Raw genomic sequence first — 18159 nt, forward strand, 5'->3', positions numbered from 1 at the left:
CTCCCTATCTCTGCTCTTACAGTCCCATACCCACTGCTCTTCATTTTGACGGCTTCCATCAATCTCTGTTCAAGTTCTTCTTGTGCTTAGAAACATTTAATGATTTCCAAGTTTCTTGAATTAAAAAATAGACCTTACTCTTCTTCAAAACCTAGCTCTATCCATTTCTTGGTCAAGGTTCCATCAGGAAACCGGAGGCACACACACTAAAAGGTGCAACTACAGAGAGCTCAGTCAGGGACTACCTGTAGGGGAACAAGGGGAGTTTAAGGAACTAGCACGGGAAGGGGAATCCTGCAGGAACCAAAAACCAATGGGAAGCCATTAACAGCCATTAGGCCCAAAGGAGCAAGCGTGAGGGACAGTGTTACCAGATCCCTGTGAGAGCTGCAGTGAAGCAAGATGAGCATGTGACAGACATGTGTCACTAGAGGATTGTAAGACTGTAGCTCTGCCAGAACCTTAGGCAGCTTGGAGGGGTAGGGGGAGCAGGCTTGCAATGCCTTCTATTGTTCAATGCCAACAGGGAACCTCAAGGCAAGGGAATCCCTGCAGTCGAACCATAGGAGACAAAGAAGCAAAGAATAGATAAAGCTAAAGCATAGGTGCGAGGGGAACCTGGAGAATAACCCCTACATCCCCTCACTAGCATCCTATCTTCAATGAAACACATGAGGACAAAGGAGGAGTGCAGCTACTGCAAGTAAAGCCCCAACAGTGGGGCCCATCAACTAGGAAGATACTCAGAGGAATCCCTACAGGCCCCCAATATACTCTGCTTGAAAGAGAAGCGGGCACTGGACATGGAAACTCGGACCTGTGTGTGTGATAACATCTGTCATTGGTAGCCGGAAGACAAATCCTATGTCTCTGCAGCACCTCTCACACTCGGGTCAGGAGCTCAAGGCAGACCACTCTGGAAAGGGGGCTTAAGATCCTGGTCCCACTGAGCCAAGCCTTCTGCCCTGCTGCCAGGAGTCAGGGTCCTCTGAATTGATCAGTACAACAGTAAGGCCAGACCTGCACTTAACCATTCTGTTTTCAGAGTAAAGGTTTTCCTCCCCCGACAGTTCTTGCCTTTTGTCAAGGAAAAGAAAAGAAGGATCAACAGGAGCAAATTCCTTGTAGGCAGCAGATGCAGCCAGAGCACACATAGCATATTTGTCTGAAACCTGCTCCCACTGCACAGAGGCAGGAGGCCTCTTCCTTCAGCTCATCACAGCCACCCTGGGGCTGGAGCTTGGTTTCCAGCCTTCAGGGGGCCAGAGAAGCCACATTTCCTTCCAAGGATGGTAAGTGGGGCAAGGTGGGGGGCATCCAGGCTTCTAGATGGATGTGGAAAGCTGGCAAATGCTCCTGCTATCAGAGAAAAGGCGGGAGGGCTCAGGAGGATGGCTCTTATTTATGTATTCAATGAACATCTGCACTTAGCCTGGCAGAGCAGTAAAGAGAGTGGACTCTAAAGCCAGACTGGATGGGTTCAAATTCTGTCTACACCATTAACCAGCTGTGTGACCATGGGCAATTTGGGTACTCTCCCCGTGTCCCTCTGCAGGGAGGCCTAAATCAATCCATGTTAAGTAATTAGCACAGTACCTGGCATACAGTAATAGGTCTCAAGAAAAATATCTCCATTCTCAAATTAGAATATTGGGATGAAAGTTGGTTACATAATTTTCCCAAGGTCATTCATGGGAAGAGTAGCAATAAAATGTAAACCAAAAGATGCATTCATAATTACAGAAATGCTATGAAGAAAATTAAAAGCCTGCAGAGATGGAGCACAGGAGAGGACACACTGGAAAGTGTGGTCAAGATGAGACTTGAAGCAACATAAGCAATCAGTCATACAGAGAGCAAAGGGGGTAGAATTCCAGGCAGAGGGAGGGCACTGAGGAGATACTGAAGTTGGAGATAGATCAGAAACAGAAACAAGGCAGGGAGGTTTGGAAAGAAAGGGGAGCTGGATGAGTCAGGAATGGAAGGCAGGATCCAAATGTGGCAAGACCTCATGGGTCATTATAAAGACTTCAGATCCAAATGCAATAGGAAGCTGCTAGAGGGTCTTAAAAGGAAGGACAATCTAATCCGAATGTTTCCATGGTGTGAGCCTTGAATGAAACATGGGGGAGTCTTAGAAAACAACTGTAATAGTGTTCATCAAGCTTATTATGGGCTAGGAATGTGCCTTGTGATGAGTACAGAATAAAGGCATCACTCATATCCCCACCCCAGATCCAAACTCTCTATCGTGACACAGATAAAAATGTTTTGTGTTTTTCCATCATCATCACTGCCTTTGTCCTCACTCTCAAATCACAGGTCAAGGTCAAAGTGGCCATGGGCTAGTCATGACTCCATCCAAGTTTCCAGGCATGGGTTCTCTACTCTGGGATCATAGCCGACAGCTCCGTGACCCAGCCACAATGCATACACAAACATCAAAAAAAAAAAAAAAATCCTGAGCATAGAAAGCCCAGAAACAGATACAACTATTTCTCAAACTCTTTGTGTTGTATTGCCAATGATGAACCATAGCACCCATTGTCTGATTCTCTCAGGGTCTGGATGCTTGATACATTACTATAATCTGTTACCCATTCAGTCCTACACCAACAATGATTGAAAAAAACCTCCTATATCTGCTGTACTTGATGTTGGTGAAATATTAAAACAAATAAAATATCATATTTGCCCTCAAGGAGCTCAAGACTCCTTACTTTACAGACAAGTAAAAGGGAAATTATAATGCAATATGATTGGAGCCAGGATAAAGGGGAGAACAAGGAGCACTTACCCTGGGTACTTAGCCCAGAGGCAGGGCAGACTCTAGGGAGGGGAGGCAGGGAAGACAAAAGAGGGGTGAGGCAGCCCCAACAAGACTGGAGAGCACTTCAGGGGTACTCAGGGAACTGGAGGCACTTAGTGTGATTCAAGCTCAACACCAAGGAGCTGATAAGGGGACATGAGAAAGAACCTTTAGGAATTAGGACTTTTTCCCAATGCCACGGGAACCAATTAATGATTTTAAGGGAGTTTATGATGGCCTGTCTCACTTCAGAATAGCATTTTGCATGAAGAGCAAGGTAGGGGGAAGGAATGGAGGAAGAAAAGCCAGAGGCAAGTCTCTTGCAATAATTCAGAAAAGAAGGAGGGTATGAGCCAGGGCAAGGTGGAGAGAAAGAGGGCCAATCAGCAAGATAACAGCAGAGTACAATCAACTGGAGAAATCGCGACTACAGATGGTCCTTGAATTAGATTTTTCAACTTGACAATGGTGTGAAAGTGATATGCAGTCATTAAAAACTGTCTGTACTACAAATTTTGAATTTTGATCTTTACCTAAACTATTTTTTAAAGTTTATTAAAAAAAAAAAAAAACACACAACAACCCAGCCCGGTTCCCAACTGTTACTTAATTTCTTAAATTGGAGCCAAGACTATTTCCACTGCTCAATCACAGCCCTGGAGGCTTTTGAAAGTCTCAACAGATGTTCTTGCTTGATCACTGGGACCTTCCCTCCCCTTTTCAAATCTTCTTAAGAATTATCAAGGGCAGCCCAGCCTGTGTGGCTCAGTGGTTAAGCGTCTATCTATGAACCAGGAGGTCACAGTTTGATTCCGATTCCCAGTCAGGGCACATGCCCAGGTTGCAGGCTCGATCCCCAGTGTGGGGAGTGCAGGAGACAGCCACTCTATGGTTCTCTCTCATCATTGATGTATCTATCTCTCTCTTCCACTTTGAAATCAATAAAAATATTTTTTTTAAAAAAAGAATGATCAAGGGAAAATAAAAAAGAAATTCTTGTGTTTTCTCTGTAATAATTAGTAATTCGAATTGTGTGTATGATCTTTACGTGACATGTGTATTATGTGTGGTGATTTTTTTTTTTAACCTAAACTATTGATATGTGGTCGGATACTCTGTTGTGATGCTGGACAGGGGCAGCGAGCACAGCTCCCAGTCTGCACCCAATCAGGATGGTAAACAACAGACACTCTGCAGTATACTGCGTTACCAACGTTTTTTGGATTTTGTGTTTTGTGTTTTCGCATCCTATCACGTCTACAAAATGCCCATGTGTGTGTCTCCTATTTCTGGTGAGCAGGAGAAGAGGAAGACCATGATTCTTGAGATGAAATTCAAGATAATTGCCCAACTGTAGACTAATGTAAGTGTTCTGAGCATGTTTAAGGTAGGTTAGGCTAAGCTATGATGTCTGGTAGGTTAGGTACATTAAATACATTTTCAACTTCGTATAACTTTAACTTGTGATGGGTTTATCAGACAAAACCTCATCGTAAGTTGAGGAGCATCTTTAACTAGATTTGGTGACAAGACAGAGAAAGGTTAACATTTCCTCCCATATGAGGGACGAGGTCACGAAGGCCCTGTGTGCCAGCCGAGGGTGTCTGGGCTTAACATGATAGGCAGTAGAAAGATACTGTTTTAGAGCAGAAAAGTGATATATCATAGCTATAACTTAATATAATTAATATGCCAATAATATGTAAAACAGGTTGGAGGAGAGACACTGAAAGGAAGAAATAAGTAAGAACTCTTATGATAGTCTACTAAGTGGGAAGAATTAAAAGCTTGAACTAAGGACATGACTATGGACAGGAAGGACTGGGGTATGGGGAACAAACTCAAGCAAGTTTCTTGAAGGGAATGCGATCAATATCAAGGGTTGAAGCATTAGCCTTGACAAGGATATAGGGCTCTTTAGCCTCTGAGATGAGGCAAAGCAGAGGGTGATAGAGACCAGAGATAACTTTCACATGGAGAAAAGCAAAGCTGATGAATCCAAACCTGCCTCAAGCTTCTCTGTGGCATCATAGCCAGGAAGAGCCAGCTAGAGTGAGTGGCATACATTAAAAATTATGTTGAATGCCCTAGCCAGTGTGGCTCAGTTGGTTGGGCATCATCCCATGCACAGTAAGGTTGCTGGTTCTGTTCCCAGTAAGGGCACATACTCTGGTTGCAGACTTGATCCCTGATAGGGGGTGTGCAGGAGGCAGCCATTTGCTATTTCACTCTCACACTGATGTTTCTCTCTCTCTCCCTCTCCCTTCCTCTCTAAAAAAAAAAATCAATAAAACATTCTGTTGAAGACTAATATTTAAAGACATAATGTTTTCAGAATTTACTGCTAAGTAAAAAACAACTTTTAAAAATGACATAGGGGCTATAATCCTATTTGGTAGACATGTGTGGGGATGTCGAAGCTCCACACCAGAATGTTAATAGTGACCATCTCTCAGAAGGGGAATTCTAATAGACTTTTCTTTTCTTCTAGGTGCCTTTTTGTATTTTCTACAATGAACAAGCATGACTTTTATAATCAGAAACCCAGCAGAGTTTAAAATATATTTGTTAAGCTTATATAGCACGGCTGTCTCCCAGAATTGAAGAGAGGGATCTGTTGTTAACTTCTTTTTTCCAGTACATTTATGGTTCTTGAGATTCAAAGCAACTTCAATGCTTCTAATGGAAAAAAACTGTGGGTTCCATACATGGTCCCCTTATCACCTAGGAGGACCCTCACTCCTAAAAGACAGCACTGTTCTTCTTTCTCGCCCAAACCTCAACCCCAAAAGCTCTAGTTCTAACAACAAATTGCCTCTCTAATCTTCCTGTTTCCAAATTCTCTCTTTCTCAAATTATTAAAAGTGGTATTCAGTTCCAAATACGGATGGAAGCCACAGACGGAATACAATAAAAGGACTCAAATTTCTTTGAAGGGGAAGAGAGGGCCAGGAGAAGATGAGCCTGCCAATCAGAACCTGCCAGGTTATATATCGCCACAACGGCCAGCTGTGTTTACAGCTGCCTCTTAAATATTCCATAAAACCACTGTGCCTCGGACCCCAGTTGCAAGTAGTTGTTTTCAGAGAAATTCCAAAGGAATAAGGGCTCAGGCTTTTCAGCAGGATGAATTCTACCTGTTGGTGGTGGAGGATAATGATGCAGAAATAAGGATGGATTTTAAAAAGTGGAAATCCCTTTTTTAATGGAAGTTCCCCCATTCTGAAATTTTCCCCAGGAGCTTGTGGGTACTAGGAGTGGGAGCTCCTAGAGTCTGTCCACAGCCCTGTGAGTGGCTAGCAGTAGCAACAAGTCCTGTTCCTTTTATTCTTGCAGATAGCCTCAGAGGCTGGTTCAGAGGAAGTGTGATTGATATCTTCTTATACGGCCCACTTCTTAAGAGCAGAAACACTGTCTGTCCTATGTCTCATCCACAGCCTCACCCTGAATTTTCTGAGTTAATGAAGTAAGAGAAAAGTTAAACCAGGTGCCAAAGGTCACCTGGTTATTTATTTTTATTATTGTACTTATTATTCTTTATTTTATTGATTATTAGATATTTATTCTATTTATGAGGCATCTCAGGGCCCAGGGATTCAGTCCAGGTGCTATTCTGGGTGCTGGGGAAACAGAGCCCTGCCTCAAGGGACTTAATCAAGTTATGACAGAGCTGGGACTTGAACCCAGGATCGCTAATGCTGGGCTAGTACATTTCCTCCTTTAACACATTGAGTTTCATCTCCTTACTTATGAAAAAAATCATTTTAATTGTACCAAAAGTTTTTAAACACCTTACAAAAAAATTTAATTACAAATACAATTATTTCTAACTCCAAGCATACAGCACGAAAAGAACATCCCTGAATTCTAGAGGAACATTACCTGGAGCCTCTAAGAACAAATAAGCTGCTCATTTGTTACATCTGCGAAACCTTTAAATACTACTAAATATGCCTGGGGTTTATAATAGCTTTGTTATTATACCATAAAACACTCAAAGAGTTTCTACCAATAGTATCCTATTTCTTCTCACAATATTGCTAAGACTTTTAACAGAAGATTCTATAAGGAAAAAAAGAGATAAGAATTTGAAGTTAAATGATTAATGATAATATTAGACTACATACTAGTTGCCTGATTTCCTTCCTATATATGGCTATTTGGTTCCATGACTCTTAAGAGGAACTTCCTAAAACAAGTATTGACACAATCACAGAAAGCTAGTGCCCAAAAGGACTACCGGTGTCATTTAGGACAGCCTCATGCATTTACAGCTGAGAAAGCTGAGGCCATTCAGCCAAGTCACCATCCCCAGTTCCCAAATGGCTGCTCAATATCACATCCACCATTAAATTTCAGCCCATACTTGGTTGCTAGAAGTCAGGTCACAGGAGAAAACCTTTAGGTAACATAGAATGAAAGGGTTGTTGAAGGTTTATGAAAAACTGGGCAGAAGGAATAAGGATGTGAGTAGGCAAAAAGAGCACAATGATTTGGGGACTGTATTCCGCTGATACTTTCAACATCAAAAACCAACAGGAGGTCCACTTGCTGGACTAACAGTAGCATGGCTGCTAGGCTACCCTCCTAGCTGATTGGAGTCCAGATAACAAAGACCCTGGGCCAGAGGAAAGCTTGCACTCTCCGAGGAGAATGTGGTGTAGCTAGGAAGGGAACTAGGTTTTAAAAGATAACGAGCATAAAATGAGATGTCTGACATGTTTCAATTTCCAGCTTTGTGTTTTTTCCAATTCAAGTCAGCCCAGGGCCACCACCTTGCACTAATCTTGGCCTCCTTTCACAAGTGCAGCACAGTGGCCCTAACAAATATGGCCAAGGTCACGGTAACTTGGAGAGGATCCTCTGTCTCCAATGTGAAATGGGGAGACCTTGGTCTGTAAAGAGTCAAAAGGAGAGAAGGAGGAGAGCCAGAAGGGCCAGAGTCACTGGCTGGGCAGAAAGAAGGTCTCTGTGGCCACAGCCACTGGGGCTCAGATAATTGACCCTCATTTATCCATAGTAACAGCAAGAAAGGTAGCCCAGCTAATTTAAATCCACAGCTATAATAAAAAAAACCCATGTAGCTAAAAGTTGGCTTCCCTGTCCACCCAATCTTTTAAAAAGAGCTGCTGCTAATAAGGAGCAAAACTGAGTGGCTTAAGTTTTATTTTCCTTTACATTTCCTTTCTGGTTGAGGTGTTAATGAGAACAGAAAGGCCCAAAGTGCATGGAGAGAGGAGATGAAAATGATCTGAAAAATATAAACTGTGCAGTCTACCTTCACATAAGGGAAGGCTGATTCTAACATTATGAGGTCATAGACATTTGCCCACAGTTCAAAGAGCTTCCTTCTAGTTGACCATGAAAATTGTGATGCAAGTGAGGGGAAATGCTAAGTAACAAAGAAGACCTGGCCTGAGAATCAGGGGACCTGGGCTCTGGTCCTGATTCCATGACATCTCTGCTCCTTAGTTGCTTCAACTATAAAACAGCAAGTGTGATTTCAAGTTCTAAAATCTAGGACAGAAATTCCCAAAATATTGGGTTCTCTGTATAGAATGGTGATATGAATTCATATAATCCCAATTTCATAAGTGTGTTGAGGCTTAGAGAATTTAGTGGACATGTCTAAAGTCATACATGTACCAACTGATGGAAATGGGACTTCAAACAGATCTATGTGAGTTCAGAGCCCATATTAATCTCTGTGCCACACTGCCACAACACTCCAAAATGTGTGTGCAAGTTCCTGGAACATAACAGAGTATCAATAAATATTAGTAATGCCTAGATTATCACCCAGTATGATGAAGTGTTTTAATATATGTTTATTGAATGGAAGAATAAATGAGTAAATAAACTATATGTCACATAAGGCTGTTACACTAAGATCCAATTACTGGGGGAATGTTGGGGCAGTTGCCTTTTTAAAGTCAGGAGCCAGAGGCGAGGAAGCTGTGTCTATCCAAGGACAAAAGTATGGAAAAGTCTCAACAAGGCACAGCAATCAATCGGATTAGAGCACAGAAGTGCCTATAATATACTTGAGGACTGAGAGTCTGACTTTAGTGAATCTTAAGAAGGAAAAACAGACCAGGAAAGAAAGTAATCTTAATTTCATTTTAATTTTCCTGCTCAGCTAATTCCAAGAAGGAAGAAAGAAGAGGGAGGGAGGAAGGGAAGGGAATTAAAATTCCAATGAGGAATTTCCCTATGTTAATACTACCTTTCTGGAGTTCTTTTAACTATATACAACCATATGCAAGGGAGCCACTCCAGAACAGAGGTGACATTTAATGGTGAGTTGGTGGGCAGAGTATGTGCCTTCATGCACCATCTACAGCAGACAGAAACAACAGCTGAACAGGATCCTACCAGAGATATGATTATAAATTTCACCCCCCTCTCCCATCCCACAGCAATCCCAGGCTCCATGGCTAATGAGCAGGGTGAGGGGCTGACTATAGGAAAAGAAGCAGGCTTCTGGAAAGCAGGCATCTGTGCAAGCAGCAACCCCTCCTTTCTGTTCCACCCAGCCTCAACCCTCCCTGTCCTCCCCTGCTTCTATTGCTGAAGACCTGGGTTACTGGGCGCTAAATGGCCCTGTCTCAGCCCTCACAACTCCCACAGCCACCGCACAGTATCAGATTCCTAGAGGTGAATTCTATCTACTTCACCAACAGAACCAGCACATGGTTTGAAAAACAAGAGAAAGGAGAAAATAACATTAGAAGTAAATAAATCACTGGAGCATGAAAGGAACCATCACAAAACAGACAAAATGGCAAAGGGAGGCAAGGGAATGGAGAACAATGTATCCTCCAAGGAACAGAAGAAGAAACAAAACGTGTGTCTGAGCCCAAGGAATGCCTTGTTCCAAACTGTTCATCAGTGTTAGATACATCAGCAACTGCTAGGAAGGAAGGAAGGAAGGAAGGAAGGAAGGAAGGAAGGAAGGAAGGAAGGAAGGAAGGAAGGAAGGAAGGAAGGAAGGATCAGCTGTAATTATGTCTGACATGGGTCTCTAGGAGGAGTGTCAAGACTCAGGTTAGCAGCTCAATGTGATAATAACCCAAGATTACCAGAAATTCTGCAATGTCTGAAGAACCGGGTGGGAGGGGGAGTGTGTGTGGGGCGGGGGGGGGGGGAGGGAGGCTTGGAAGACGGGAAGTGGCAATTAGAAATACTTGCCATGGTAATTGCATTGTGAATAGCAGGCATCCACCTCTCAGCAGCCAGTGTAGGTTTTCTTCTGCCTGACTTTAGAAAAACATCTTCCAAGCAGGTAGAGCAGTGGAAGAATAGATCAAATTTTCAGAAATAACACAGTGTGAAAAAAAGTCTGAATAATGGTGCGCTGGATAATAAAAACTCTCGAAATCCGTAAAGCTGAGAACAGTATTACTCAGTCAACCATTGAAGCTGCCTTAAGCCAACTAGCAGCCCCCTGATCTTCTCCCTTGTAACTGTGACTTGAGTCCACGCCAACACACTGCCCCCTGCCAAGACTAATATTGCTTTCCAAGGACAAAGAGTCGAGGCTGAATGACAATATTCTTCAATCACTCAGTCAAAAATGGGCACATGGAAAACTGAGGATGGTCAACCAAATCCTACTGGATGCCAACCCTGCAGGAATTCATAGCTGTCCACTTACGGCTCCAACCAGAGGGACAGTGCTTCTCTTCTGTGCTCTTTGGGAAACCATAAAGACATCAAGAAACTCAGATACTCTCATCTGAGTCTCCATCACTGACTTCAAGACCGAGTCCTGTCGCAGCTCTAATGCTGAGTGCTGCAGCAAACTATCAATCGTGGAGCTCAGCTAGCATTCTAAAAGGCAACTTTAATCCTGTCAATCCCAGGCTTAAAATCAGTCCATGGTTTCCTGGGGCTTTTGTGGAAAACTGTAGTCTCCTTAGCATGACGTCCTTCAACCAGAAGACCTTCCATGATCTGGCTTCTTTCCAAGTCTCATAACTCAGGACTAATACACTCACATTAATTTTCTGAACTGTGAAGAATTAATGACAGTTCTTTAGACACACCACGCTCTCCAAGCCTCCACACTTTTGTACAGGTTGTTCATTTTGAGAATCCCTTTCATCTGATTAATAAGGAGTCTTCAGGACTCAGCTCTGGAGTTGCCTCCACTCTGAAGCCTTCCTTAATGCCATCCCTCATCAACCCCTGACAAACCTGGTTTCAGCATCTCTTCTATGTGTTCTCACTGCATCTATGCATTCCTATGTACCAGATAGCTCAGCCTATTGCCCTGACTTGTCCATTTCCCTCACTAGACTATCAGCAGCTTGAGGGCCAGGGCTTATCTTTCATTCCATTTCCCATGGACAATTCTCACAAAGAGCTCTCATGACAGGCTCCAGTTTAGGAATCTATACATCAAGGAAGAAAGTTAAATCAGATAAAGAAGGGTGACTACTTAGTACTTTCAGAAAGGATTAAATCTCTTTAATAAGGTACTGTATTAAATTCTAGGAACCAGAGGCTAAACTCTATTAGTCAGGTAGTACCTTCTCCATCAGGTAGCTATATTTTAACTGCATCTAAAGAGCTTTTTTAACTTGGACATTTATTAAGGATTTATTGAGAATTTGTAGAGAGAGGCAGTGTATGCTGATGTCCCTCTGCTGTGCGCCCTCTCTGAACAGTCAGAGGTGAACTTCAAGCTGGGAATAGCCTTGGGCCCTCCTCTACAGGCCCCACATGGTTGGGCTTTGTTGGGCTGAAATATAGTTTGTGTCTTGTCTTAAGCACTTAGCCAAATAATAATCTTTTAAGAACTGACTTCAGCTGATTTCTAGGAAGATGCTGTTCTCAGTTCTGCAAAATGCTGGCTGTGCCTCTTGAGCCCTACAGCACTAAATTTTCACATGAGCACCTCTCTGACCAGCAGATTCGCTAGGAAGGCTCCATACTCATCTGGGCAAGGGTAGCTTTAGAGTCTGTTGGGTATTAAGGGTCTTTTCCTGGTCTAATTCAAACTTATTTGGACCACGTTTGCATAAAGCCACATCATAGCCTGTGTAACAACAGTACACATCAAGGCAATTTGAGACTTGACATTGGTTGAATTACTTAATGCTGGATGATCTTGACTAAGGCCAAAAAGGGACTGTGTGGGGCCAGTGACACCCACCACACATGCCAGATACTAAGTTGCATGGGGAGAAAGTGTCCTACAAGGGGAGAAGGTTGGCCCTCTGCCCATGGAGAGATATTGGAAGTAAGGAAATAGAGAGGATTCCAAGTGTCAGATTTCCAGTTGGGCTTTGCCTATTACAGGGGCACAAGCAGAAGTGAAGGAGCTGTTGTCACAGGAATATCTGTGATGCTCCAGGCACAGCAGTATCATGCCAGTGTCCTGAGGACCAAGTACACCACCGATGCACTTTGTTAGCATAGTAATGTCAGGACAGTTTGCAGGTAAGAATTTCAGAAAACAGCACCCCAGTCAGGAAAGCAATGTCCCATGGAGGGTACCGGCAGCAGGATACCCTCCCTCAAGTACGTCATGGGTAAAAGATATCAGCAGGAGTCTGCACCAAGAGAACATGAAAGGCCCATTCTTGATCATTAATGAGACAACCGCGAGGAATGCCCAGGGATACCGGGATGGGGAATGAGGGTGGGCAAGACTACAAAGAGGCTGAGATCCTACAAATGAAGACAGGGCTAAAGTCTTACAGCTGCAAGTTAGCATTCATAAACCAGAAAAATTTTAACATTATTGTTAAAGCAACTTCAGTCGTACCTCTCATGAATAAAATCATCAAAAGCACCTAGACCCACTTCTGCCTGAAATAGATACTTATGTTATTATGTGTGAGGTTGAGGAGAGAGCATAGAATAGACCAGGTCTGATATGCAGACCATACACCCCAAAACCAGAACAGCTGCACCAAGTGCTTACAACTGTCCCCTCTGAATGGTGCCTGTGCTATTCTGTTCATTGTTTTTAATATCGTCCCTGGATGAGACACTAAGAAGTCTAAGATGACCCCGCCCTCTCCTCTGGTGATTTTCAAAGCCATTTTGGCTAGTCCAAAAGCCTGCAGGCTCAGTAACCTCCTCTTGTCCCCACCCTCCCTCTTACCTCCCATCCACACTGCACCAGAACTGGTACATCCTAAACCCGGTTCTCTTCGGTCCTCTCTCATGAAAAAACTCAACATCTGTGACTTGGTCATAATGCAGCTTATCTTTTGTAGCGTTTTGTAAGTTTTGCCCTTAGCATGGGTGCTGGTCCATGTGACAGTTGTTCTGTGAAGAGCGGGGAAGAGTGTTTTACAGCTCAGCTGCTGGGAAGCACAGATGTTGCAGACTGTGTTCTGCAGGGGTGGTAAAGGCTGCAAGAAAGGTGGGACAGCATTAATTATCTTCCTGCAGCTGCTCATTAGCCCACAGACACCTCAACTCGCCATCTTCAGGACTGACAGCCACACGATTCCAAAGCAAAACCAGAGATTAGAAGGAGGAGAGAGGAACTATCTGAAGGTTAAAAGGGAAAGCAACATGCAGAACAGTTGAGAGGAGAGAGGAGAAGCCCTATCTCGGCTTCCCAGAGCCCAGGTGATCCTGAGGACCCGAGGAGGTAGCCTAAGGGCTCAGCCCTAGCACAGCAGTGAATCCCAACAAAGGCAGCAAGTGAAGCTCCTTATCCAGTTGCTGGAAGACCAGCCATACAGGTTTAAGGAAACAGGGTGCAGGGCATTTTCCTTTTTAAATGTTAGCTTTCAAATGTCTATGAAAGATGCTGATTTGACAACCCTGTAAACTCAAATGCTGAACCAGTTCAGCATGAGTAGAAGCACAATTTCATAAGTGATCTGAAGAGAACCTATCAGACTCACTCTGTTTGACCTGAGGAGATCTCACCTAAGCTCCATGTCATTTTACTCCACACAAAGAAAATACAAACAATAGCCTGGAACACTGCCGGAACAATGTGGACACCAGCACCCAGGAGTGTCAGCCTGTCTGTCCTGTCGCCAAGTGCCTGGTTCTGAGACAGCACAATTATGTCAATACCTTCATTCTCCACCGAGGCTGTTCCTTTTGGTTCCAAGGCCTCTTCCAAGCAAGTGCCTTTCTAGCTTCACAGATGACTTCCAACCTGCATCCCTTCATAAAACCTTAAAGTTAAGGTGGAAAGATGGGTACCTCTTCTTCTCTAACCCTATGCTCTTGTTCCTCTCGTGCCCCCAAATGAAAAGGAACCACGAGGATAATCTGGTATGTAGTACGGATTACGAGTCTTCATCTGAGCAAACCTGGTGACCTTCAAGTGAAGCATGACCTGTGCTCCCTGGTCATGGCTTGTAGGCAACTACAGCCAGATGTGGGTGAATGGCGCCCTTTTCTGACATCTCATGGGAATTTCCACAGGGTAGGATACGGCCCCAACCTGTCAGGCCTCCTGCTGGTTCCCAGGACTGGAGATTGTCCACTGGGTAACATGTGCTGGTTCCCCTGGGAACGGGAAGCAGGGAGCAGGACTCTGTCCTGCCTGCCTCCTCGCAGATACTGTCACATCACAGATAGCCAAGTGGGTGTCTACCTGCCACATCCTGCCCACAGACACCAGTCAAGGACAGTGTTTCCCAGCTGTTTCTGTGATGGATGACCATGTGTGTGGTCTTGGTCTAAGTGCCACCACATGCCCTAGAATGACACAGATAGAACCCAGAACCAGGGGAAGATCTAGATGCCATCCTGCCCATTTGAGAGAAACTACTTTTATTTTAAAGATTTCAAGGCAAAGGCTCATTGTTTCTCTGTCATCAAGTCACCATTTGGATTTCTCTTATAAAGCTCTTCCTCGTGTCCAATCTAAACTCTGCTGAAGCTTTGAGTCATTTCTCTCAACCGAGCACATTCCCTGTCTCTACAAAGATTCAATGACCTCATTCAGATTTAGGCAATCTGAGTTAAAGGCTGCTCTCCAGCAAATAAATATCATCAAGAACAATGGATTTAAGGACAGGGTCAGTCACTCGACCACTTTTCTGGACCCAAGTCCCTAATCAAATGGAGAAGACCAGCTCTTTCATTCGCCCCTAAATGGCAACTCAGAGCTCTCCATTTTTAAGTGGTTTTCTTCTGTCTCAGTAGTTCCACCAGGGGTACTTTGCTATTTTTATACTATTTGTATGGGTATGATCCTTTTGTGATGATTAGCTGTGATTAATCCTCGCAGCTATGCGAAAATCTGAGGAATGGCTTGTACCACATCGAAAGAGAGCTGATGTCTGCTGGGAGGCTTCTTTGTGTTAAGCAGCTTTGTGAGTTCACTGTAATTGACAAAAGAGGGGGAGGTTATGCAATTAAAAAGGTGTTTATTATTTTTTAATTTATAGAAATTATGTATATAGCAGACAGATAATGAGGCATGCTTTCAGCTGGGTTTAATGAAGCGAGGTGGCACCTCCGCAGGGCCCCGTGCCCTGCCAGGAGGCTTCACCAGCTCCTTCCTGGCTCTTAGCTGTCCTCAGACTGAAGTCACCCGCCGCCAGTCAGAGGCAAGAGAAATGTAGAGAAACGTGGACACTGGTACAGTCCTAGAAATATGATCACAGCATGGATCTCACTGGCCTGCTTAAAACAGCGCCACCTAAATCCTCACATCCCATTTCTGAAAATAGGGACAGGGAGAAGCTGATTCTTCCTACGAAGAATGGCCGCTTCCCCAGATGCTGGCAGCCAGGCAGGCAGGACTCAGCTCTCAAGTTTAAAGGGTTAAAGAGGAGATTTTCAGGATCATATTTCTTTCCCTGAAACATCAAGCAGTTCATATGTACACATTTCTCTCCACTAAGACCTAATTTTCCACCATTTCCCTTGATTTGCAGCTCCCTTTTCCCCATTTTCTTGATTTAATGCCCAATTATTTTTTGTCCCATTGCCAGTAAAACAAAATATTGCATAACTGCTTCTAGTGAGGTTTTTGGATACTGCTTTAAACACAAGACTTACACACCTGCTATTGCAAAATTTAGCAAAATCTGGTGCACACTTAGATGTGATTCTGCATTTTTCTCTACTAGCTGCCCCAAGCTTGATTTTGAAAAGTATATGCCATACCTAAGTAAATGCCTTGCATTTCCCACTCTCTAAGCTTCCACTCAGTAGCCATGATGTCTCCTGAGAGCTGGGACGTTGAAAGTCCATTTCTCCCACTTCTCCAACCTTCTTTCCCTCCCTTAGCAATGAAGGGACATACATGGACAGATAACTAGCTGGCTGGTCAGGAGATTGGAGTCAAGTTTTAGCCTGCTATCAACTGACTGAGCAGCTTTGGCTGACTCACCCCACTAATTTGGTCCTTAGTTATCTCAGGTACAGAGCAAGGGTTTGAATAAAATCACTTTTAACTTTCTTATAGCTCCAAAAACTCTAGATTACCTTCTGTGTCCTAGAAACAGAAATTAAACACCCAGTCTAATGGGTCTGGTTTTGGTATTTGAGGGAGAAAGTAAAAAATCAAGAGGCAAGGCTTCTCGCTTCTCAACTATTGAAATCCCTTTTCCCTGCATAAACCTCTTTTTGGCGTAATTTTCACTTGCATAGATACAAGGACCGTAGGGCAGAAAGGAATCTTACAGAAGCTGTCTCCCATTTGTTTGACAGCTGCACCTCTCTTCCTGCTCATCTGTTTTATGGCTTATTGCTCTGTTCCCAATAAAATAAAAGTAAAGTCAACCTTGTATTGAGAAATATATATGAACTTCATGAAAGCTGTAAAAACACTGGAAACACCCCCAAGTATCCAAAAACCATTATTGCCAAACCCACTCTGGAAATGTCCCAGGACGTGGCCGCTCAATTCCAGGCCTGCTATCAAGAAGGGGCTGCTTATTATTCAAGAAAAAACTCCTCTGAGTCTGCCATCAGGTCTTGCCATCATTGACATCAGACACCTGTCTGATTTCTACCACCCAGAGAGGGCACAGCTGGCCCTAACCAGGTTACCAACCAAGCATCTAGGGCTGAGATTGGGTATACAGAGGACACTTCCTATTACAGACAAGATTTGAGGGGCCACCAAGACAAAGCCTTCAAAAAGATGAGATTCAAACACAGTCCAGTGACCAATGGGACCAGAGGCAAAAAAGCAAAACTCAGAAGTGTAGATCTGGATAGAGAAAGCCCAAAGGGAAATTCTATTGGACTAGGTAAGAAGGGATTGTCACCATCACCAAGGCAAGAGAGAAGCCTGGACAAATTGTCAGGCCCAGGCTAGGAAGGGATCAGATCATGTTGCATGGCAATCAAATCAGCCTTTGCTGAGTGCCTAATTTTTCCCCCCATTGGAGCCAAACATGCTCTCAAGTGCCTGGTAATTCCCAGTGATTGATATAAACCAGGATGGGGACAGACCATAGCCTGGCACCTGGCTGGGATAGGCTAGAATCAAGAAGAGGTAAGAGAGACAGCAATATCCAGCAGCACAAGAAGGTGTGGTTGAGTTGAAGAACATAGTCCTGCCCTGTATGAGCTTATACTCCAGGAGAAAATAAGAATCACAGCAAAAGTTGTCATTTTCATAAATTCTAAAAATAACCCAGCATGAGAAAATCACCTTTACAAGAGGCAAGGAGAGTTGCTCACAACCCACCTCTACAAGCAGGAAATGGGCATTTTCCTCTTTTCCCATCTTTTCTGGAACAATTTTTAAGAGAGTAAAGGGAAAGCTCCTCTTCTGTGGCTCCTTAGGTTTTACTATGTTGGGCACAGCTATAATATAGGGAAGCTGGTCTCATAATAGAAGCAACAGAAATTTATACATCCAAATGGACACGTTGGATGGTGTTTTGAAAGGCTAATAAACAACACTTCTTTCTTAATCACCTGGAGATTAAAACCAAATGAGAGAGATACACGGGAGTCATATAGACAGAATTCAACATATCACCAACACTGACTATGAGGTTTTAGATCTGTGGCCAAGAGGGCTTGCTACTACTTTATCTGCAAGGAAATCAGACCCACCCTTGCAGATCTCTCCAGGGCAGGCCTCTTAGTTCAGGACCCAGGGATCTACAGACTGGCAGATCGGAAGTAGAGCCTGGAAGGGGCTGAACCACCCATGTGCAATCCTTCTCCCTCATTCACCATCAGATTCAGGTATTCTTTGTCCCATGGGAGAAAAGGAGGAAGAGGGAAAGGCCAGTAGTGCTAGTCTAGAGGACTTCCCTCCATATCAGTACATGAAATCCCAGGAAATGCCCTCTCTGCCCCGACAGCTGTCTCCTTCAAAATGGAGTCCTTGGAACACAGTCTCTTTTTTGATGCCATAGTTAATTGTTCAGAACATTTTGGAGCTCCTC

At 43.8% G+C, this 18159-nt stretch overlaps 1 long non-coding RNA gene across 1 annotated transcript in view; it reads right to left on the reverse strand.

Annotated features, from left to right (window-relative positions):
- Positions 1–13172, reverse strand: part of LOC129147983 (uncharacterized) — a 238097-nt gene extending 224925 nt beyond the window's left edge. Inside the window, exon 1 of the long non-coding RNA XR_008555195.1 lies at positions 12927–13172. This is a non-coding gene — a long non-coding RNA (uncharacterized LOC129147983). The remainder of the gene's footprint in view (positions 1–12926) is intronic.
- Positions 13173–18159: the final 4987 nt, after the last annotated feature.

The sequence above is a fragment of the Eptesicus fuscus genome, chromosome 22 (genome assembly GCF_027574615.1).
Source record: "Eptesicus fuscus isolate TK198812 chromosome 22, DD_ASM_mEF_20220401, whole genome shotgun sequence".
Classification (NCBI taxonomy): domain Eukaryota; kingdom Metazoa; phylum Chordata; class Mammalia; order Chiroptera; family Vespertilionidae; genus Eptesicus; species Eptesicus fuscus.